Source organism: Colobus angolensis, unplaced genomic scaffold, assembly GCF_000951035.1.
Source record: "Colobus angolensis palliatus isolate OR3802 unplaced genomic scaffold, Cang.pa_1.0 Scaffold12, whole genome shotgun sequence".
Classification (NCBI taxonomy): domain Eukaryota; kingdom Metazoa; phylum Chordata; class Mammalia; order Primates; family Cercopithecidae; genus Colobus; species Colobus angolensis.
Window position 1 is genome coordinate 12,553,487 of NW_012113141.1, and position 24,245 is coordinate 12,577,731.

The window sequence follows — 24,245 nt, forward strand, 5'->3', positions numbered from 1 at the left end:
GCCTGAGGCAGACCCAGATTTGGGGTGCTCATCTCTGAGAAGGGAGTGGGTGGAAGAAGTTCTTATCTAGGAGATGCAGGGGCCCCCAATCTCATGCCCTTCCATTTGTACAATGCTTTGCACTAAGAGTATGAGCCCAGCCAGCTTCCCAGGAGTACAGGGAGAAGATGTTGTGAGTGGGACCTTCGAGATGACTGCATGGCACTTCATAGCTGGCATAGCTGTCCTAGTTATGTATGGCTGCATAACAAATCAACTATATACCTAATGGCACAAAATGATTTTATTATGTGCCCAGATTCTGTGGGTCAGCGGTTCAGACAGAGCGCAGCAGGAGAGATTTGTCTCTATTCCATGATTGCTGGGATTTCAGGAAAAACTAAAACAGCTGGGGATGTTAGATGGCTAAGCTCAGCTGGGACTGTTGACTAGAGCACCTAGACATGGCCTCTCCGTGTGGCTTGGGCTTCCTCACAACACGGCAGCTTCAGGACAGTGAATCTTCCTACTTCTTTACATGGTGGCTCAGGGCTCCAAGAATGAGTGTTCCAGCAAACAAAGTAGAATTTGCAGGGGCATGGTCTGTACTCACTTAGGGTCTCTTCTGTCATACTCTATGGGGTGAAAAAGTCACAAATCTTCCCAGATTGAAGGAGAAGGGACATAGACCCCATCTCTCCATAGAAGAAGTGTCAAATAATTTGTGGCCATGTTTTTTTGTTGTTGTTGTGGTTTTTTGTTTCTTGTTTTGTTTTGTGTTTTTTTGTTTTGTTTTGTTTTGAGGCGGAGTTTCGCTCTTGTCACCCAGGCTGGAGTGCAATGGTGCAATCTCAGCTCACTGCAACCTCTACCTCCCAGGTTCAAGCGATTCTCCTGCCTCAGCCTCCTGAGTAGCCGGGATTACAGGCACATGCCACAATGCCAGGTTAATTTTTTTTGTATTTTTAGTAGAGATGGGGTTTCACCATGTTGGTCAGGCTGGTCTCGAACTCCTGACCTCAGGTGATCCGCCCGCCTTGGCCTCCCAAACTGCTGGGATTACAGGTGTGAGCCACCACGCCTGGCCTGTGGCCATGTTTTAACACCACCACAATTGCCATGGGTTGCCAGGCAGCCGGGCAGAGGAACACTGCAGGGATCCGTCCCTTCATGGCAGATTCAGAAAGGCTGAAGGGCATTATGGTCAGTCGGGGAAGACCCAGGAGCCACTCAGGCCCACACAGACCTCTCTCTGTGCCACTGGGCTCTTGCATCCCTCCTTTGATTGTGACATTCTCTCCTAGAGGGATCAAGAGGGCAGACCAGGCACTCAGAAAGGCAAGGGTCACAGTAGGGTCACCTTGAGTGAACCATGTGATGTCTGGGAGCTTTGGGTTCCTCGCCTGCATCATGGCAGACGTTTCTTCTCTCCCAGGGTTCTGGGGAGGAACAGAGGAGAGAACATATATGAAACCCAGTCAACCAGTAGGTTCCTGGCCAACACAGGTTTCCTTCCAAGGGGAATGGGGTGGGGCGGGGGTGCCACAGGCAGGGAGAAGTTCTGAGGGCGTGACTCACTGGGTTCTCTCCCAGGGACTTAACCAGGGTGGCGTGTCTGCACTTGAAGCTGCAGCAGGCACCTCTCAGGCCTGTGGCTCCCAGCTCTAATTACAGATTTCTGGACATGTTTCCTGTTTGGGAGCTGGCAGTGTCCCCGCAGAGGATCCACAGATAATGAGCAGCTGGTTTCAGAGGCTCCATCCATGGGGCACTGACCCGGGAGCAGGACCAAGCAGGCCCACCTCAGAGAGCAGAAGGCCCTCAAAGGTCATCTGGTCTCAGTCCTTCCCCACATTACACTTATACAGGACCAACACCACGACCACCATGACCCAGTCTCTGCTTGCATAGTTCCAGTGATGGGCAGCTCACCACTTCACAGCCAGCCTGCTAATCTCTAGACATCACTCAGGACAGCACTGGCAGCACTTCCCAAATCAGTTTGTTCTTCAGCCTCTAGCTATTGATCTCCAGGTGCACTAAGAATAATGAAACATGGAACAGAAGAAGGGTGCAGCCCCTGGGATCAAGAAGAACTGGCTTTGGTTCCAATCTTGGTTTTTATGCTTGCGGCCTTGGTCTCTTTCAGCCTCAATATTTTATCTATAAAATAAGAATAATACTACCCAGTATGAAGGGCTGCTGGAAGAATGGAAGGTCATAACACATGTGAACACACCTGGCACACAATAGATGCCAAGTGCATGCAATTTCTTCCCCCTTCCCTCTTGGACCCCTGCATTAGGTAGCTTTTTTAGGATTATAGATCAGAGACACACTCAGATTCAAGTAAGTGATTGGCCTGAAGACCACGGGTACACTTGGAGGATAAAGGGGACAGAGGCCATCTCCTCTGCCACACAGTGGTGCCTCACCGCAAGCTGGAGGAGCCCGGGCTCCTGAGCCTTCCCGTTTCAACTTCCGAGTGCAGCTGAAAGTCTATTGAATGAAAAGAGGGTGGATGGCTGGCTGGATGGATAGATAGGTTGACGGATGGATGAATGGACAACGGAACCATTTAAATAGGTTTCTAAAACCTGCCAGGAAACACCCACCCCTTTTAATTCTAGCCAAACTGAATGTCATCTTTTTATTGAGAAATAGAGTAAAGCAGTGATGTTTAAACTTTTCTAAGCATCAGAAGAGGGCTGGTGAAACAGATTCCTGGGTCCTGCCTCCAGAGACGTTAATGTTCTAGGGTGGGGCCTGAGATGTTGCACTTCCAACCAGCTCCCAGCTGTGGCTGAAGCTGTTGCTCCACAGGCCACACTTTGACTGTGGTGGAAGAAAGCAGACAGTTGACTTACAACACCCTTTGGAAAACAAGCACAGGAGCAAGATGAGGTCACCTGGCCTGGGAGAGTTCAGCAGGAGGGAGAAACAAAGTGCCCCTCCCAGCCCAGGGGTGGAAAGTGTGTTATGACACCAGCCCCTGCCTCCCACCTCTTCAAATCTTCTGCTCTCCATCTCCAGCCTGGGATCTCTTAGAAACCCTTATGACACCACAATGGCTTCATGGCAGATAGGGCTCTAGTCCAGAAGATAACACCTCCCCACAGGAGTCAGGCTGCACGGAAATCTCAATAAACAGGGCGGAGTGTGCAGAGGGTGAGGCAGGCCACCCACTCACTACAGGCCTTCCAGCAAGGGCTAGAAGGCCTAGATAGAAGAGTGTAATCTTCTGGCTTCCCAGGCACACACACTTGCACACGCACACACACACGCACATAGAGGGCCCAAACCTCTCCCCTAGACACGCAGGACTTCCTTGCTGTGGGTCCCATGGCTGATGGTAGCAGGGCCTCAGTTTAATATTCAGGTAAGGTACTAACTTGCTGTATGGCCTTAAACATGTCCTTTCTGTTTTCTGGGTCTTATTTTCCCATCTGTAAAACAAGGTAGATGGACTAGGTCTCGCCTAGGGAAGGTACTGACCTTACCTGAGCCACTGATATGTTTATTAACTTTTTTCTCCAAAATATTTGATTGAGCAATTCCTGTGAACCAGGACCTGATCTATAGCACTGCACAGGAGAGATGAAACAAAGCTCATGCCTTAGGGAGCTGGCCCCATGCTTTGCACCAAATGCCAGATTCCTATGATCTCATTTTGCCTTTACTACAGTCACCCACGGGAGTTGGGTGCCGTCATCCCTGCTTCACAGATAAGAAAACTGAGGCACCAGCAGGGTGCGGTGGCTCACACCTATAATCCGAGCATTTTGGGAGGCCGAGGTAGGCAGATCACTTGAGGTCAGGAGTTCAAGACCAGCCTGGCCAACATGGTGAAACCCCATCTCTACTAAAAATACAAAAATTATCCAGGCACGGTGGGGCATGCCTGTAATCCCAGCTACTCGGAGGGCCGAGGCAGGAGGATCACTTGAACCTGGAATGTGGAGGTTACAGTGAGCTGAGATCACACTACTGCACTCCAGCCTGGGCAACAGAGAAAGATTCTGTCTCAAAAACAAACAAACAAAAAAGAGGCAGAGCTGGAGTTTATACTGTCAGTGTTTCCACAGGCCGTCATATAACCCTGAGACCTCCATTCTTGACCAAGCCCATGTCCTCTAGCTCTCTGCTTGGGTGAGGATCATCCCCTCCTCAGCACCCTTCCATCAGCCTCCACAGTCCACACCCCACAAGGAAGCAGAAAGATGGGAGGCTTCAGGGAAGGTGGTTCATACTCCCTGCCCAGATTTGGAGGTTCCAGGCTGGGCTGAGGCTTCTACTTCCTCCCCGCTGAGAGGACAGCTCCAGGCCAGGCTGCTCCTTTGGCACGGAGTGCCCTGAATCACAGGTGCTCTAGGAGTGCTGCCAGGTTCTTTTCAGGCCCCCCATCCCCACCCACCCTGCTCGTCATTCACCCTGAGTGCCCATACATGACCTGAGAGGCAGAGGGAGCCCATCCCTCGGGTGCTAACGCAGCATGGCATCAAAAAATGAGACCGGTCCTGCATCTGTGCACTTACCCACAAGATTGCAATCCAGAAACTAGAAAGAGGCTATTTTAACTTCAACTTGCAAGGAAGTTTAGTGTCACTATGGAAAATAAACTTGATGTTGAGCTACATAGGGTGGGACTCAGCACCACCATGATCCTGTCAGTGCTCGGGGTGCAAAGGTCTCAGCCGGCCTTGGCTTGATGCCTCACTTTCCCACTTTGAAGATGCACCCAATCATTTTATACTGCCTGGAAAACTTCTCCTTTCCCTTCTGCCTCCCCAGAATGCTCATTTTTCATGGCTTCATTTACCTGCTGCTTCCCCCAGGAAGTTGTTCTTAGCCTCAGCTGCCCCCAAGTCAGCTCCAAGTTCCACCACTGGATGGCTGAGCTCTGGGAACCCGGTGTCCTGCCTAGGCTGTTTGCTGGGTTCCTCTAGCCTTCATCAGGGTAAGGAAGATCACCGCACACCCAAGAGGTCCTGCAGGGGCTTCAGGCACCACCTGAGTCACTGCTTTTCTTTGCGGGCCTGCAAAGTTAGAAAGCAGTATTCGCCTTTTACGCTGACTGATGCAAGCATACAGCGGCATTTTCTAGAGGAAAAAGACTGCGACTCTGAAAAGTTGAATGCAGAAATAAGCACACAGGAGAACCCAGTTGTCTCCTCTGAAGTGAATCACCAGAGAGATTCACAAAAACCTAAAGGAATGTCACTCTTCTGCTCAAGTTTCTTTGTTTTAGGAAAATAGTTATTTTTTATGAAAAATATATGTTCACGTGTAGTGTTTATTCTTGTTGCTGTTAAAGAAATAATAAATATTTTGTAATTTCTCAGTTTTAATTTTTAATGTGGTAAATATCCAGAGATATTTAACAATATTTTGCCGAAACCAAAGCTCTTTCGGGTCCTCAACAACTTTTCAGAATGTGACAGGGTCCTGAGGCCAGGCTTGAGGAAGGCTGGTGGAAGTGCCCCGCCCACCACAGCTGATTGGATGAGGAGCGGGGCCTGACCAGAAGGCAACCAATCCACAGGCAGACTGTGGTGTGGGACTCGGCAGGGGTTGAGTGGAGGAACCGGGCTGTGCACGGTGAACTGGAAAGGCAGCCAAGGGAGAGAGCCTGTAAGGAGGCCTGGAGGGAAGCCAGGGAAGAATTGGGGCCACAGAGCAGCCACGTCCACAAGGAGCAGGGGCTGAGGTCCAGGCCAGATACACAGGAAGAAATGAATGCAGGAGACGGCGTGCAACAGAAAGAAGAAGAGAAGCAGCGGAGACGGAGGTACCTGGGGATGATGCAGGGACTGCAGCTTCAGGGACTTGTGGCAGATGCACAGGGTGCCTCTGGCTCCCTGGAGCTCCACACCGCAGTCCCAGCTCTGTCTGCACTCCACTGCTTTGATTCACCCAGGTCCCCACAATGAGACTCTTTTCACTCAACCCTCTCGCACTTGAGGTCAGCTGAATACCTCTTTTCTGCTCAACCAAAATAGCCTTGAGTTCTGTCTTGGCTCTGGGATCCAGCGGTCCCCTCGCAGTCAACATGGAGATGCTGAGTGCAGCTCATCACGAGGACTGACATCATCACATATGTAAGGGCCTGGCATGTGCCGGGCCCTCAACAGGTGTGGCTAATATTAGCATGCTTGCTCCTGCCTCGACTGCTACTGTCATTATTAGTGGTGGTATTAATATCACAGCAGGAAATGGTCTCCAAGGTCACAGAGCTTAAGCTCTCAGTTTTACCGAGGGATGAACAGCAAGGCCAGGAGCAGGTCAGAAGCAGAACTGGAACCAGAGCCCACTCTCCTGTCCTGTGAGAGTGTAAGCTCCCTAGGGGAGGGGCCATCCAGCAACTCCACATCCACACAACCGTCCATTCCTCTTCTCAGAAGTCATTTCTTTCAACACATCCCATGGGCTCTGTGCCAAGTGATATCTCTCCACAACAGGGTTTGGTCCAGAATTGGTTCAATCAATGTTTGTAGATCAATCCTTGGCCTCTCCCATCTGGCTAGACATGGGGAATCCAGGCCAGGGGTGGGGGTTGGAAAGGGTTCCATGAGCCTTCCCCATGAACACCAGTCACCAAAACATCTGTTACTCCCAGCAGCTCTCTTGCACCCACCGCCTGTCCTGAGTTCTTTGGTGGTGAGCAGGGCCTGAATCCTCATCCCTTTAGCAGGGGAGGAAACAAGGCCCAGAGAGGTATAGTGCCTGTCTCAGGACACACAGCGAGAGCCAGGGATGGAAACACAGGTCTGTCAATGCAAGTTCCTGATTCCAGAGTGAGCTGAGATGTGTCAAGAATGCCTGACAGTAGGTAGCTGAGAGCAGGGTCTCAGGGGTGGGCGGAGGGAAGGGTCAGAGAGGGGCATTCCTGGGGTGTGGGCATCACAGAATCCAAGCCCCTGAAATAGTCACTTCTTCTACTGTCTGATAGCTGAACAGCTCCAGCTTGAAATACTTCACACTCAAATAGTGGGACATCCAGGCCAGAAAAAGCCTGGCTGGTCTGCAAAGGAAGAAAGATGGGGCCACTGGCCTTGCAGAGCCTCCCATCCCAGACAGGGTGGGGTGAGGAGAAAAGGCGGCGGCTGCGCTCAGAGCTCCAAGAGAGCCTCCTGGGCAGGAGCTAGGTGGGCAAGCAGAAAGGTGGGGAGGCCCTGCCTACAGAAGCAGTAGCCTGAGTGAGCGCTGGGAGGCTGCAGAAGAGGAGGTTGTAGCCCAGCAGTCTGGGCCGGGATGAGGCCAGGTCTGTTGTGGGGACCCTTTATACCCTCTCTTCCCACCCTGTACTTCTCAGTCCCAGCTAGAAGCATGATGTATTTCCCCAGCTAGATGCGAGGCTCCCTGAAGGCAGGCCTGGGGTGCTGAATTCAGAGCCTGGCCCAGAACAAGTGCTCAGTAACTATGCGGAGTGAGTGACAGCAGATACAGGCTAGGAGGGCCTGGGATAACTCTGAAAACAGAGCTTCTGTGCAACAACAGGCTTAGCCCTTGTTTCCTGATATATTTTGGCTGTTGCCACCAAGTGGGAAAGGGAGTGGCAGATGGGGGTACCTGGAGTAGGGGAGTAACCTGACAGCAGAGGTGTCAGCAAGGCCCAGGAAGAGGTCAGGGCCCCATCCTGCAGGAGCAGCTCTGCTGGCAGCTGGGGCAGGTTCCCAGGTCCAGAGACGCCCCATGCTCCACTGGAGGGATGAGGCCACAAGGCTGGTCTTTGCCCCCCCCCCTGGAGTCTGAGGCTCCAGCAGCTGATCTGGGCCAGCTTGGCAGACAGCTGGATCTGGGAATAAGCCTTCCTCACTAGGCTACAGGAAGGAGCGATGCTGCTGGGGCCTGATGTACATGCAGGGAGAAGGCTGGGGTACCAGTGCTGCCCAAGGACAGCTCCTCTTACACCTATCCCTGGTCCAGTTCCCTCATTGTCCTTAGCAAGTGGGAGACCAACTGAAGCCTCTGAAGTCTCCAAGGTGGGGCCATCGGCTGAGGCCGACAATGACGTCTGTACTTCCCCAATCACAAACAGGCATGCACACACCCACAGGCACACACTCACACACACATGCCCAGCGTGGGCTCTATGCAGGAGGGGCCCTGCTGCAGGAAGGGCTGGTGCAGCCGCCAGGCAGCAGGCCCCGCACAAAGGCAGAGGGTTGGGGGGCGGTGTTGGCAGCGCAGGAGTTGGGGAGGGCTGCGAGGGATGTGGCTCAGAGCCTAACAGGCCACCAGCAGCCGCGGCATCTGCTTTTTCTCACCTCTAAAGGGAATCGATTTGTCTCTGACTGATTTCCCTGACGTCTAGTTTTCTTCTCCGCCCGGCTGTCAGCCCAGGCACTGCACACGGGGAAGTGCAGGGGGGGCACCCTGACCGCCTGCCTGCCAGCCTCTCTACCGCCTCACTACACCACCCCCGCACACACACACCACACGCTGCACTCACACTCACACACCCGACAGAGAAACCCACACCCCACACCCGCACCGCAGCCTCCCGTCCAGACACCCACACTGCCACCTGACAGACAGACCTGCCACACATGGTACAGACATATGTAGACAGACGCATGCGCAAGCATGCACACACACACACACACACACACAGTACAAACACACACACAGACAGACCTGCCACACACGGTACAGACACAGGTATACAGACACTCTGTTTCACACACACACACCACAGTACAAACACACACACACACAAACACACACTCCCACCCCACAGACAGACCTGCCACACACGGTATAGATACTCACACATACACACACACCACACAGTACAAACACACACAGAGACACATGCAGGCACATCACACACAGAAAGATGGACACACACACACATAGACCCACACACAAAGCCTCCACACTGACATCCCAAAGCACCCCAGAGTCATCACCATAACCCACACACACACTCACACACACACTACATTACCACTCTCAGATACCAAAAGGGACACTGGCACACACAAGCCTCATATTCCCAGATGGCCCCAACACTCACACACCCCACATATTCACACAGCCACACAGGCTGCATCCCTGCTCACACAGCTACACACACCACACACACACTCACACTCCCTGATCCCCACCAACACTCCCCTCGACATGAGCAGCCACAGTCATGCACACCCACACAGTCCCAGGCCACATGGGCACTCCTCACTGTCCCCGCCCACCCCAGCAACCCCTACTTCATTGTGGAGCTAGCTGCCTGGCCCCCCGAGAGTAGTAACGGCCCCTTTGGTGGAGGGAGATATAGGTGTGGCCCAAAGAGGTGGGCAGGGCCTGGCTGGGGGGCACTGGAGACCCCAGGGTGCCGCTCATCTGGACAGGCTCATTGCAGGGCAGCCTGGGTGAGGAGCTGGACCCTGGCAGGGCTGCAGTGATTTGGGGCAGGGGTGGGGGTGCCAAGTGCTCAAGATTACCAGGATCGAACCAAGCTTTTCCAGTACAAGGTCAGGGCTTCCCAGCACCCCAAAGGATGCTGGAACAATAATGATGGCGGTGAGCCAGTCAACAATAATAATGGTGGTGAGCAGAACAAGGATAACACAAACTGATCCTCTCTGTGTCCACAAAACATGTTCCCATCTGTGATAGCTCTAGATTGGATCCCGGAAACATCCACTGGGGTTGGCATTATTCCAACCTCACAGATGAGGAAACCTAGATCTGAATCTGAAAAGGGACTTAACCAGGGTGCTGTGTGGGCAGTGAATTTAGACCTGGAATCCAGGTCTCCTGATTCCCTGGCCAGAACTCCAACCAACCAACCAACCAACCAGAACTCCAGATAATGGTCTGTCTGTCCTCAGAATCCTCCTAAGGCCATCCACACTGGCACCACCTGCCTAGGGAACACTAAGGAAGCCCTCAGCATGAGCCCTGGCAAGGCACAAGTGCATGTGTACGTGTGCATGCAAGGTGTGTGAAGCTGTGCATGATTGTGAAGGCATGTGGCAGGTGTGGGCAGCAGGCCCCACAAGTGGGTGTTGGGATACGGCATGTTTATGTAGCTCATATGTGACTGTGTAGGTGGGAGAGCTGTGTGTGTAGGGATGTGCTGCCAAGGGGATCCAGGTGCAGTTGTGGGTTTGTGTGCATGCGAGGGTGCTTACAGGAGAGACCATGTGAGGGTGTATGTATCCATGGGAGAGGTGATGTGTGTACCCCAAGAACACACCAGCGTGTGTGAGCATGGCAGTGCACACCATCACAAGTGTGCTGACCACGGGGCATGCTCCAGATTAGGGGGCGGCTCCCCCCACACACCTGTCTGTCTGCTGGTCGCCTCCCCTCCCCTGGGGTTTATCTGGCCCAACAGCCTTACTCGCAGCCCAGGCAGCAGATAATTGATTAATAGAACTGGTGCTTGGCTCTTCAAGGTCTGGCTGGAGATAAGCAGAGACTTGAGTACCAGCGAGAGGGGGTGCTGAGGATTCGGGGCTACGCTCAGAGCCCACAAACCACAGATGCCCCCGTCCCCAGCCTTCGCCCACCTCCCCCTCATACCTGTGGTCCACACACCCACCACGGTAGCACATGCAGGGCAGGAGCCCACAGTAAGCCACAGAGTGCAGAGCTGGGCAGGCCCCACCTCCCACCCTGCCTGCCTCAGAAGCTGAGCTGAGCAATGAATGGCTGCTGAGCAAATAACCTCCCAGCTGGGAGTCCACTCACTCACCACTTCCTTCACACATCCATTCTTTCTAGCACCTGACCTAGCACCTACCAGATAGGGGGTACAGGTGGCACCAGGAGCCCCAGAGGCCAGGCAGACACAATCCTACCTTGGGGCCATCACAGCCCTTGGGGCCTCTGAGGACCCTCCCAGGCCAGCAAGACACATGAGGAGACAATAACATCAACCCCGAGGCCCAGTCACATAAGGAGAAGCCACGAGCTCAGACCTGCAGTTCTTTTCACCGGGTCCCTGGCAGGGGTCAGAGGGGAGGGATATTTGAAAATGAACACGCACGGCATGTCCAGGAGCACCAGACAGGAAGGCTGCCCCACCCCACTGACTTCCTGTTCTGTGCCAGACACTGTGCAGCAGAGCTGTGTAGGGGGCTTGTCCTGCTACCTGCCAGCAGCCCTGTGAGGTAAGCACTGCTACACTCCAAGGTAAGGGCCTGAGAGAAATGATGGTAGACAGATAAGGTTCCAGAAAGACCCTTCCCTTAAGGGTACAAGAGAAAGAGGCCATGACTGTCAGCAGAGAACACCCAGCTTCTTCCAGGGCTCTTTCCAAGCTACAAGGAAACCCCCAGGGCCAGATGCTCAAGATGGTTAGGGCTTCCTGGAGGGAGGGCGAGAAGGACAGTGGAGAGGTCTGTCCCTAGCTCAGGTGCAGGGGGCAAACTCATGGCCCCTTGCTGTTTCGGGTGTGGGCATATATCTGCAGCTTCAAGAATGCCACCTCGGGAGCCGGGGAACCGTCTGGACTTGACAGTCATCCATCCCCTCAAGGAGCAGCAATGGCCAGATGGCCTCTGGGGCAGCTGCTGCCTCTACCCTGCCAGGCAGTATTCTGCAGCATTCCCACCATCATGGCCTGGCCCCAAAATGGCGCCCCAACAGTCTCCTTCAACATAGCCTACTTTAGACCCTTAATTTGGAGAACTATCAAAGGCCAGGGCCAGAAGGCCTGTGGGACCTCCCTTTTTTTTTTTTCAGTGGAGACACTTCAGCCAGAGACAGCAGGCAGCAGGCTGGCATCTGGTCACCAGGCAGGTACACAGCAGGACTGGGATTTGAACTCAGGCCTCCTGATGCTCAGCTCAACCTTACAGAGAGTACAGGGGCTAAAGCCATCTCATGTGAAACCTAATTCAATTTTCCATCCTTCTCTTTTTTTTCTTTCTTTTTTTTTTGGGAGGGGGCGGGGAAACAGGGTCTTGCTCTGTCATCCAGGCTAGAGTGAGTGCAGTGGCACAATCATAGAGCTCACTGCAGGCTCCAACTCCTGGGCTCAAGTGATCCTCCTGCCTCAGCCTCCCCAGTAGCAGGATGACAGGTACACGCCACTACACCAGGGTAATTTTTCTTTTTAATTTTTGTAGAGACAGGGTCTTGCCATGTTGCCCATGCTGGTCTTAAACTCCTTGCCTCAGGCAATCCTCCTGCCTCAGCCTCCCAAAGTGCTGGGATTACAGGTGTGAGCCACCACACCCAGCCTCTTTCTTTCCTCTTCTTTCTTCTACTACATCTCCTGCCCCTTATTCTTCACCTTCTACTCTTCTCCAAGCCCTGCCTCTTTTCTTTATTTTTCTCATTTTTCCTTTTCCTCCTTCTTCTTCCTTCATCCTGCTTAAGTGAAACAATAAAATGTCCTCCTCTGGTTGTAGATAGGAGCATCTATCTGTGTGAGGGAGACCTCAGGGGCCTTACTCCCTGTTGTGGTGGGCAGCATAACAGCCCTCCCAGAGATGTCCACACCCTGGTCCCTGGAGCCTGTGAATATGTTAGGGTACATGGAAAGGAAAATTAAGGCTGCAGATGGAGTTAAGGCTGCTAATCAGCTGACCTCGAGATGGGGAAATTAGCCTGGATTATGTGGGTGGGCCTGAGGAAATCACAGGAGACAGGAAATGGAAGAGGGAGGCAGAAGAGAGAGACCTAGAGAGGTGCAGCATGGGAGGGACCCGGCCTGACACTGCTGACTTTGAGGATGGAGGGAAGGCCTCCTCTAGAAGCCACAAAGACAAAGCCTTGGACTCTCCCTTAGGGCCTCCAGGAGGATTGCGCCCTGCTGACACCCTGACTGTAACCCAGTAGTACCCATTTTGGAGTTCTGGCCTCGTAACTGTAACTCCTGTTGCTCCACATCACAACTTCAGTGGCCATTTGTTACAGCATCATAGGACATGAACACACCATTCCACACCTCCCACGGCCCCCCAGGTGCATTTCTCCAGGGATGGGGACTCCCTCCAACCTCAGCCAGCTCCCACTGCTACCAAATCCCTCCCCATGGGATCCAAAATTGTCCTCCTTGGAGCTACTTTCCAAAGCGTCCGCTCTGTCCCCCCTGGGCCCCTCTCTGCTGATTTAAGGCAGTGATCATGGGATCAATCCCCTCCATCCTTTTCTTCTCTTTGCCCGGCAATCCCCAGAATTTTTTCCTGATTGCTCTGCCAGAAACTCCCCTCAAAGAAATATTTCCTGCTCCAAGCTTCCCTCAGAGTTCCAGGGGTCATCCATGCCCAAGCCAAAGTTCTCAGGAGCATAGACTTAGTCGACCTACCAAGGAGGCATTGAGTAGGATGGAGAGCATGGTTCCAGCTGACTGTGTGGCCTTAGACAAAGCCATGGCCTCTCTGGACCTCTGACGCCCCATCTGTACATGGGATAAAATCCTGTGAGTTTGGAGGAGGCCCTTGGGACAGAGTGGGTCTCGCCCTCTCTGATTTTTTTGCCAACACAACTCTCAAGCACCTGCCTTCTCTCTGTGTTGCTTGTCATTAGCAGGAGAGGAAAGAAGAGGAGAGGAGAGCAGAGAAGGAGAAGGAGAAGGAAGACATTCGTCCCTACAGAAATTGTATTCAAGTGTTTTATTGTATGCTCTGGCTCGGGCAGCACCTTAGTTAATGGTGTGTCAGATGATGGTACAAATTTATGGCTGAAGGTTTACATCACAGACAGCTGGAATGAATGACAATAAATTAATTTAAAGTGCTACCAAAGTGTTCCCCAAAGTATATGTGCTTATGAGCTCTGGGCTAATAATTTATAAATGCATGCCTTTTATAATCCCGGTCTTAAGTCTTGAAAGCAGCTAGTTAAAAAGCAGTCACATGACATAAATTATTTTTATTAATATCACAAGTGCATGATTAGGGTGGTGGGAATGGTGGTCACCACCAGTCCATGGTTTCTGTAGCCAAGCATCTCGTCCTTTCTCCCCATCCTCTGGCTCTGAGAGGAGGGGACCTCACAATCTCAGGGTCCCAGGTCCCTGGCACAGCTACCAGGACCTGAGCTAGTGCTCCCACATCCTAACCCTCCTTTCCTGGGTATGGAAGGACATTCTCATCCAATATGGGTTTCCTCTTCTAATGGCTTCCTGCTGCTCAGATGCAGGGAGCCAATATCTTTGCATGTGCATGCAGACAGTCAACACAAACTCAGAGAGAGAGAGAGAGAGAGAGAGACTTGCTGAGTCTCAGTTGCTTCACTTGTAAAATGGGCATCACATCATTGACCTCATAGGCCGCTTGGGAGAACTAAGGCTATTTATTAGCACTCAATGAAATATATTGTTATTAGAGGCTGTCTCTACCTACCTACTGTACAAGGAGATGGAAATGTACAAAGTGGTTTATACAACCAGGAACCTGGTGGTTGGTTGGCCTGTTCAGATCTTTTGATAAAATCCAACGTGACTCTATCCTTCTGGAAGCCCATTCCAAACCCTTTTCTCTAATGTAAATCCCAGCAGTGCCCTGGAACCCTAGCCCTGCCATTTTCTCAGTGGATGCATCAGTGATTCTCTTGTAGGTGTACCCTGTCTTGTGCTGCATTAAAGATTACCCAAATGCTTTGCAGCTCTTCTCACCAAAAGATGAGGTCTATTTCTCTACTCCTTGATTTTGGGCTGGCCTGTGACTCACTTTGACCTATAGAATATGGTGGCAGTGACGTTGTCACTTCCAAGACTGGATCTTAAGATACGTGTAGCTTCTTTTTGTTTTGTTTAGAGATAGAGTCTCACTCTCTCACCCAATCTGGAGTGCAGTGGTACAATCATAGCTACTGCAGCCTCAGACTCCTGGGCTCAAGTAATCTTCCCACCTCAACCTCCTAAGTAGGTAGGACTATAGGCGTGACCACCATGCCTGGCTAATTTTTTTTTTTTAATTTATTTATTTGTAGAGATGGGGACCTCACTGTGTTACCCAGGCTGGTCTCGAACCCCCAGGCTCAAGCAATCCTCCCACCTTGGCCTCCCCAAATGCTGGGATTATAGGCATGAGCCACCAGGCCCAGCCTGTAGCTTGTTTTGGAACATTTCAAATACCCTTCTTAGAATCCAGCTGTTTGGCTGTGAGGAACCTAATCAAGGTGGAAAGGCCTCATGGAGGCAGCCCCAGTCCAGATCCCAGCCAGCATCCAGCATCAGTCCCTACCATCCGAGTGAGTGGTGTTTATGCTTTGGTCAAACCCTTAGATGACAGCAGCCCTAGTGTATACCACGTGAACCAGAAGAAGCGGCCAGCTGAACCCAGTCAACCAAGAATTGTGAAAGATAACACAGTAGTCCCCGCTGGCCCACAGCTTGTGGTCAACCATGGTCTGATAATATTAAATGGAAAAATTCCAGAAATAAGCAATTCATAAGCTTTTAATTGCACACCCTTTTGTGTATTGAGATAAAATATTGCACTGTTCCACTTCGTCCTGCCCAGAAGATGAATCATCCCTTTATCCAGCACAACCAAGATGTCTATGCTCCCCACTCCTTAGTCTCTTAGTAGCCTTCTTGGTTATCAGATCAGCTATCAGGGTATTATAATGTTCCTGTTCAAGGTCCATAGAAACCTAATGTTACGTCAAAATGCCTACATCAGGCTTGTCCAATCCGTGCCCCACAGGCTGCATGTGCCCCAGGATGCTTCAAATGCGGCTCAACACAACTTCATAAACTTTCTTAAAACATTGAGACTTTGGCCGGGTATGGTGGCTCGTGCCTGTAATCCCAGCACTTTGGGAGCCCAAGGTGGGCAGATCACCTGAGGTCGGGAGCTCGAGACCAGCCTGACCAACAAGGAGAAACCTCATCTCTACTAAAAATACAAAATTAACCAGGCATGGCAGCGCATGCCTGTAATCCCAGCTCTGCAGGAGGCTGAGGCAGAAGAATCGCTTGAACCCGGGAGGTTCAAGCTGAGATCGTGCCATTGCACTCCAGCCTAGGCAACAAGAGCGAAACTCCATCTCAAAAAAAAAAGAAAAAAAAATGAGACTTTTTTGCAATTTTTTTGTCATCTCCTCAGCTATCGTTAGTGTATTTTATATGTGGCCCGGGACAATTCTTCTTCCAGTGTGGCCCAGAGAAGCCAAAAGATTGGGCACCCCTGGTCTACATCATTCACCTCCCCTCATCTCATCATGTAGGCATCTTACCATCTGACATCATCGCAAGAAGGGTGACACAGGACAAAAAGGCATTTTGAGAGAGAGATCACATTCACATAACTTTAATGAAAGTATATTGTTATTATTGTTCTATTTTATTATTACTATCGTTAATCTCTTACTGTGTCTACTATTTTTTGTGCTATTTTGTTCTGTTTTTTTTTTTTTTTTTTTAAACAGTCTGGCTCTGTCACCCAGGCTGGAGTTCATTGTGGCGATCTCAGCTTGCTGCAGTCTCCACCTCCTGGGTTCAAGTGATTCTCATGCCTCAGCCTCCCAGGTAGCTGGGACTATAGGAACCCACCACCGCACCCGGCTAATTTTTGCATTTTTAGTAGAGATGGGGTTTCACCATGTTGCCCAGGCTGGTCTCAAACTCCTGGTCTCAAATGATCTCCCCGTCTCGGCCACCCAAAGTGCTAGGATTATAAGGGTGGGCCACTGCAACTGGGCAACTATGTCTAAGTTTTAAATTAAACTTTATCATAGGTGTGTATGTTTACAAAAAAATATAGTATACATAGGGTTTGGTACAATCCATGGTTTCAGGTATCCACTGGGGTTTTGGAACGCATCCCCCAGGGATGAGGTGGGACTACTGAAAGTGGCTGTTGTCCAAAGGCCCTAGGTTTGAGGCCAGAATGCCCCTCTGTAGCAGCTCTTCCAGTCAGCTCGTAGACATGCCCAAGCCTCTCGTCTGAAGTTCCACTTGATCTTGATCCCGTGTTCCTCAGCAGCTCCAGCCTTCACTCACTTCCCCACTGGCTCCCCTTCCACCACTCCTCCAAGAGGGTAGTCTCCAAGGTCACCAAGGCCTGGTTGTGCCTGAGTCCTACGGTTGATCTGATTTGCCTTCTTCCTGGGGTCTGCTGCCTCTCTTTTCAACACTTTCCCCCTTGCTCCTCTCGGTCCTCACCTCTACTTTTCCGTGCCATTTCTTTCAGGCTGCTATGTACCCCTGTTCCTGCTCCTTTAATCCTGGGGCTCCTCAGGTCTCTGTCCTGAGCCCTGCACCCTGCGCCAATTCCACTCATTTCCAGGCAAGCTCATCGACTCCCTGTTAGACACCAACATCTCCCAAGTCGCTGTACTCAGCCCACATTTCCTCTCCAGGCCAAAATGTTCAACTGCCTGCTACACTTTGCATTTGATCATCTTGCAATCACTTCAGCCTCCACAGTTCCCATATGTACTCATCATCACCACACTCCCTGCCCCTCCTCCCTCACTCCTCTTCCAAAGATTGGCACTGCCATCTATTCTGTTGCCTGAGTCCCAAATCTGGGATTCAGTCTCATTTCTCTCTGCACCCCACCTAAAATCAGTCACCAGATCCCGACAAGTCAGCCTCTAAATTGATCTGACATCTATTGGTCCTACTGCTGTCACCTGTTCCCAAGCTACTGCCATCCCACGCTAGACCCCCACCCACACCTGTGTGCTCAGTCCTTTCTCCACTTGGAGGCAGAGACCCTAATCATATCACTTTCCAACTCAGAGTCATTCCACAGATCCTGCTGCCTCTAGAACAAAAGCCACACTTGTCGATGTGACTTAGGTGCTCTCCACATCTGTCCTACGACCACCTCTCAGCCCCAAATCTGACCACTCCCTAGAGTCACACCAGACTTATTCCTCTAACCTGCTGCACACTCACAGATGGGTCTTGACATCTCTGCCATTTTTGCTAGGACACCGTGCCCCCCTCCGTGGTTCAGCAGACACCACTTCCTGCAGGCCTTGACTTCCCCAGAGAAGTCTTATCTGGCCCCCTACACCAGTGGCTGCCCTGCTGTCTACCCAACTACACCCTTGCCCTTCCCTGCTTTCCCTTCCCTCAGGACACGTCTCCCTTGATGTCAACTGCTTGGTGAGTTACTTGTCTTCTCAGCTGAATGGGCAGCTCTGGGTAATCAGGAACCATTTATCATGGCCTAGCATGGCATCTGGCATGAGTAGGCACTCAATAAATATTTGTGAATTAATGAATAATAAACGTCATCACCTTGCCTCCTCCAATCCCCATGAAAGCCTGATTTGAACAGATTTGTATAGGAGTCTCTGCCTTCATCTCCCTTTCACCTGCTCAGCCACTTGTACTATACAATATATGAAATGGAAATTTAACAGGAAGGAATGAGTAGCAGATACAGTGCAGACAAAAAGATGTATGATCCTGAAGACAACAGAAATCACAAGGAAAATTAGAAAATGTTTTGAGTTGAATGAAAAAATGAAAACACAACATGTTGATATTTGTGAGATGCAGTTCAAAGAGTGGTGGAAGGGAAATGTTTGGCTTGAATTGCTTATATTAGTCAAAATGGAAATTCTAAAACATTTGTGCAGAAAAGAGAACCGGGCAGGCCTGAGACTACTGGCCTTAGAAAGGCCTTCTTATCAGGTTGGCCTTTGGTGCTAAGGTTTGAGTCTATCCCCTCCAAAACTCATGTTGAAATTTGATCCTTGATGTGGCCTCAGTGAGAGGTGTTTGGGTCACAGGGGCGGATCTCTCATGAATAGTTAAGGCCCTCTTTCTCCAGATTACTTATCGCAAGAGCAGCTGGTTATAAAAGCAAGTTCAGCTTCCTAAGCTCTCTCTTGCTTACTCCTCCGCCATGTGTTCTCTTTGCACACATGACCACTCAGCTCACATTTCTGCTTCTCTGCCACGTTTTGACCCAGCATGTGGCCCTTGTCGGAATCCAGCCAGATGGGGCACTAGGCTCTTGAACTTCCCAGCCTGCAGAATAGTGAGCCAAAATAAATGTCTTTTCTTTATAAACTACCCACTCTCAGGTATTTCTTCATAGCAACGCTAAACAGACTAACGTAACTGGCATCTGGAAACTTGGATGTCAGGAGGTTTCCATCATTCCTTGATAAAAGTGCCTTGCTGTGTCTAGATGATTGACATAAACAATATGGTTTATGCTGAGCAATGTTTTCCTTCTGGGAGCCTAGAATGTTGACAAGTGCCATGCAGAGGGTGCCTGTGTGGTGAACCCCCAATACAGACCCTGGGCATGGAGCCTCTAATGAGCACCCCTGGTAGACAGCATTTTACATGTGTTGTCACAACTCACTGCTGGAGGAATTCAGCATGTCTTGTATGACTAGAGTACACCATGAGCAGACTCTTGGAAGCTTCTGTCTGCTTTTCTTCAAATTTTACCCCATGTGCTTTTCCCTTTGCAATTTTGCTTTGTATCTTTTGCTATAAGAAATCTTAGCAGACAGCTGATTCCTATAAGTCCTACTAGAAAATCCTTGAACCTGAGGGTGGTCTTGGGGACTCCCAGCACACCACTGATTCACCTAACGAAGTTTAACCAAAGACCAAATTAAAACCAAAGTAGAAGGAAGGGTATAATAAAGAGCAGAAACCAACAAAAAGGAAAATGGGCACGCACTTACAGAGACTCAATGGAAACCATAGCATACGCTTTTGAAAAGATTAACGGAAATCAGGGAACTTCCAGTTAGACTGAATAAGAGAAAAGAAAACACAAATGACCAATATCAGGAATCAAAGTGGATTCATCACTACAGATCTTACAGCTGTTAAAAAGATACTAAAATAATATTATAAATAACTTTAAGATCACAACTTTGGCACCTCAAATATACGAGACAAATTCATTTAACAATAGAAATTATTGGCCGGCCACAGTAGCTCATGCCTGTAATCCCAGTACTTTGGGAGGCCGAGGTGGGCAGATAACTTAAGTTCACAAATTCGAGACCAGCCTGGCCAACTGGTGAAACCCCGTCTCTACTAAAAATACAAAAATTAGCCAGACGTGGTGGCACATGCCTGTAATCCCAGCTACTCAGGAGGTTGAGGCAGGAGAATTGCTTGAACCCAGGAGGCAGAGGTTGCAGTGAGCCAAGACCGCACCATTGCACTTCAGCCTGGGTGACAGAGCAAGACTCCATCTCAAAAAACAAACAAACGAATTATCAAGATTGGCATAAGAAAAACAAAACAAATAGTTTCATATTTATTACAGAAATGTAACTCATAAAACCTTCCCTAAAAGAAACTCTAAGCCCATATATATCTATAGTGAATTTAATCAAATATTTAAATACAAAATAATACCAAACACAAATTCTTTCAAACCATAGAGGGTGGAATACTTCCCAACTTGTTTCACGAGTTCAGCAGTACTGTACTTACCAACACCAGACAAACACAATACAAGAAACTACAAACCAATGAGAAATCTCAGCAGACTCTTTTAAAAAACATAAATCGACAAACTGATCCTAAAATTTATATGAAAATGAAAAGGACTTCCTAGAATACCCAAAACACTTTTTTAAAAAATAACAAATTTGGAGAACCTATGCTTCTTGATTTCAAGATTTACTACACAGCTACAGTAATCAACAGAGTATGGTATTGGTATAAGGAAAGATATATGGATCAATGGAACAGAATAAAGTCCCGAAGTAGGGGGACTATGCAACTGATTTTTTTACAAAAGTGATAAGGTTATTCAGTGGGCAAAGAATTATATTTGTAAGAAAAGGCATGAAAACAAACAAATACCAGACTTCCAGTTTCCATTCCAGCGTGTAAGGAGTATGGGAATCATTGCTCTCATCCTCACAATAAGAAAACAGCTAAACAAACTGAAAATCAACAACTCTTCTTAGATTCATCAGAGAATTGAGGCTGCGGGTCAAACTAATGCCTCCAAAACTGGCAAGATAGACAAGTGAAAACAGAGAATTACAACTTATCAGAGCAGAAACCCACCAGCAGAATCCTCTGCGGGAACTAGTACCAGATTACTTTTACCTAGTACATCAGATCTAGCTCTCAACAACAATTTATAAGGCACACAAAAAGGAAAAAAATAAATTACAGAAAAGGCGTAACAAGCACCATACCTAGACACAAATATGACAGGGATATTGGAATTATCAGACCAGAACTTTAAAGCAAGTATGATTAACATGCTAAGGTCTCTAAGGGAAAAAGTAGACAACATGTAACAACAGATGGGTGATATAAGCAGAGAGATAACAATTCTAATAAAGAATCAAAAAGAAATGCTAGGAATGAAAAACACTGTAACAGAAATTAAGAATGCCTTTGATGGGCTCATTAGCAGACTGGACACAGCAGAGGAAAGAATTTGTAAGTTTGAGGATACGACAACAGAACTTTCAAAACTAGAAAGCAAAGAGCAAAAAAGGCTGAAAGAAGTTGAACAGAATATCCAAGCAGGAGTACAAAAGGTATAACATGTGTATAATTGTAATGTCAAAAGAAGAAGAAAAAAAGGAACAGAAGAAATATTTGAAGCAATAATGACCGACAATTTCCCAAAATTAAGGTCAGATACCAAACCACGGATCCAGGAAGCACAGAGAACAGTGAGTAGGATAAATTCCAAAAAAATCCATACCTAGGCCTGTCATATTCAAACTGCAGAAAATCAAAGATAAAGAAAAATCTTGAAAGAAGCCAGAAGAAAAAAAAAAAAACCCTTATCTATTGAAAGAGCAAAGAAGATAAGAATTACACCAGACTTCCCAGAAACCATTCACAAAAAAAAGAGTGGAGAGAAATATTTAAATTGTTGAGAGAGAAACAAAACAAAACAAACAAACCAAAAACCCATCAACCTAGAATTCTATATGCTGCCAAATTATCTTTCTAAAGTACATACTTTCTCAGACAAGCAAAAATTGAGTGAATCTGTTGCCAGTATACACGGCTTGCAGAAAATGTTAAAAGAGGTTAGAGAGAAGGCAAATGATACAGGTCAGACACTCAGATCTACATAAAGAAAGAATGCATAGAAGGATAAATGAAGGTTAAAAAAAAAAAAAACTTTATTTTTCTTATTCTTAATTGATACAACAGATAACAGTTTGTTCAAAATAACAGCAACAATGTATTCAATGATTATAGTTTATGGATTGGTAAAATGAAAGACAGCAATGTTACAAGGGAAGAGAGTGAAGGGAAGGAATACTTTGTTATTATAAGGTACATGCATTGCCCATGAAACAGTGTAGTGTTATTTGAAAATGGAGTTGGATTAGCTGTAAATGTATATTGCAAATTCCAGAGCAACCACTAAAAAAAGCAAAAAAAAAAAAAAAAAAAGTATAATGATATGCTAAGAATGAAGATAGCATAGAATCATATAAAATGCTTGATTAAAACCACAAACAGCAGAAAAAGAGTGGAAAGCAAAACCAAGAAGGAAAAACAAGGGCAGTAACAGAAAACAGTAACAATCACGATAGAGAAAAAAATAGATATCTATATAGACCTCAACTCCACCTCACATCATTCATAAAAATGAATTCAAAATGGACCATATATCTGAACACTAAAAGCTAAAACTATAAAGCATCTAGAAGAAAACTGCAGAGAAAATATTTGTAGCTTTGTTGGCAGGCAAAGGTTCCTTAAACAAGTCATGTCAAGCACTAACTAGACAAGCAAAAACTGATCAATCAGACTTTTACTCTTCGAAAGATACAGTTAGGAAAATGAAAAGGCAAGACACCAACTGGGAAAATATTTTGCAACACAGATATGTGATAAAGCACTTGTGTCAAGAATTCATATGAAGAATTCTTAGAACTCAATAAGAAGACAAACAACCAACAAAACTAGGCAAAAGATTCAAATAGGTGCTTCGCCAAAAAAAGCATATGCACATAACCAGATGATCAACATTTTCAACATTACTAGTTGTCATGGAATTGCAAATTAAAGTAACAGTTGCCACTACATACTCACTAGAATCGCTCAAAGTTAAGACCGATGATACCAAGTGTTGACAAGATATGGAACAAATGGAACTCTTATACCCTCCTGGTGGCTAAAATGGTGCAAACACTTTGGAAAAGAATTTGGCAATTTTGCCCCCCGCCGCCCAAGATGCCGAAAGGAAAGAAGGCCAAGGGAAAGAAGGTGGCTGCGGCCCCTGCTGTCGTGAAAAAGCAGGAGGCCAAGAATGTGGTGAATCCCCTGTTTGAGAAAAGACCTAAGAATTTTGGCATTGGACAGGACATCCAGCCCAAAAAGACCTCACCCGCTTTGTGAAATGGCCTGGCAATATCAGGTTGCAGCAGCAGAGAGCCATCCTCTACAAGCGGCTGAAAGTGCCTCCTGCTATTAACCAGTTCACCCAGGCCCTGGACCGCCAGACAGCTACTCAGCTGCTTAAGCTGGCCCACAAGTACAGATCAGAGACAAAGCAAGAGAAGAAGCAGAGGCTATTGGCCCGGGCCGAGAAGAAAGCTGCTGGCAAAGGGGACGTCCCCACTGAGAGACCACCTGTCCTTCAAGCAGGAGTTAACACCGTCACCACCTTGGTGGAGAACAAGAAAGCTCAGCTGGTGGTGATTGCACACGACGTGGATCCCATCGAGCTGGTTGTCTTCTTGCCTGCCCTGTGTCGTAAAATGGGGGTCCCTTACTGCATTATCAAGGGGAAGGCAAGACTGGGCCGTCTAGTCCGCAGGAAGACCTGCACCACTGTCGCCTTCCCACAGGTGAACTCGGAAGACGAAGGCGCTTTGGCTAAGCTGGTGGAAGCTATCAGGATCAATTACAACAGACATGATGAGATCCGCCGTCACTGGGGTGGCAATGTCCTGGGTCCCAAGTCTGTGGCTCGTATTGCCAAGCTCGAAAAGGCAAAGGCTAAAGAACTTGCGACTAAACTGGGTAAAATGTACACTGTTGAGTTTTCTGTACATAAAAATAATTAAAATACAAATTTTTCTTCAAAAAAAAAAAAGAATTTGGCAATTTCTTATATAGTAAAACATATACTTACCCTAACAACCCAACAATTCCACTTTCAGGCACTAGCCCAAGGTAAATGAAAACATGTTCACATGAATGTTCATAGCAGCTTTATTCATAAAATCCCCAAACTGGAAACAACCCAAATTCTATCTATTGGTGAACAGATAAACAAACTGTGAAATGTCCATTCTCCAGAATACTACCCAGAATGCAAAGGGCTGAACTACTCATGCAAGATACAGCATGCATGGCACTACACAGAAAGTACATACTGCCTAATCACATTTATAGGACATTCTAGAACATGCAAAACTAA

At 48.4% G+C, this 24,245-nt stretch overlaps 1 pseudogene across 1 annotated transcript; it reads left to right on the top strand.

Moving 5' to 3' along the window:
• Positions 1-23,053: 23,053 nt before the first annotated feature.
• Positions 23,054-23,893, top strand: LOC105502434 (annotated as a pseudogene). The gene has a single exon (XR_001000340.1). The product of XR_001000340.1 is annotated as a 60S ribosomal protein L7a pseudogene (transcript).
• The last annotated feature ends 352 nt before the right edge of the window (positions 23,894-24,245 follow it).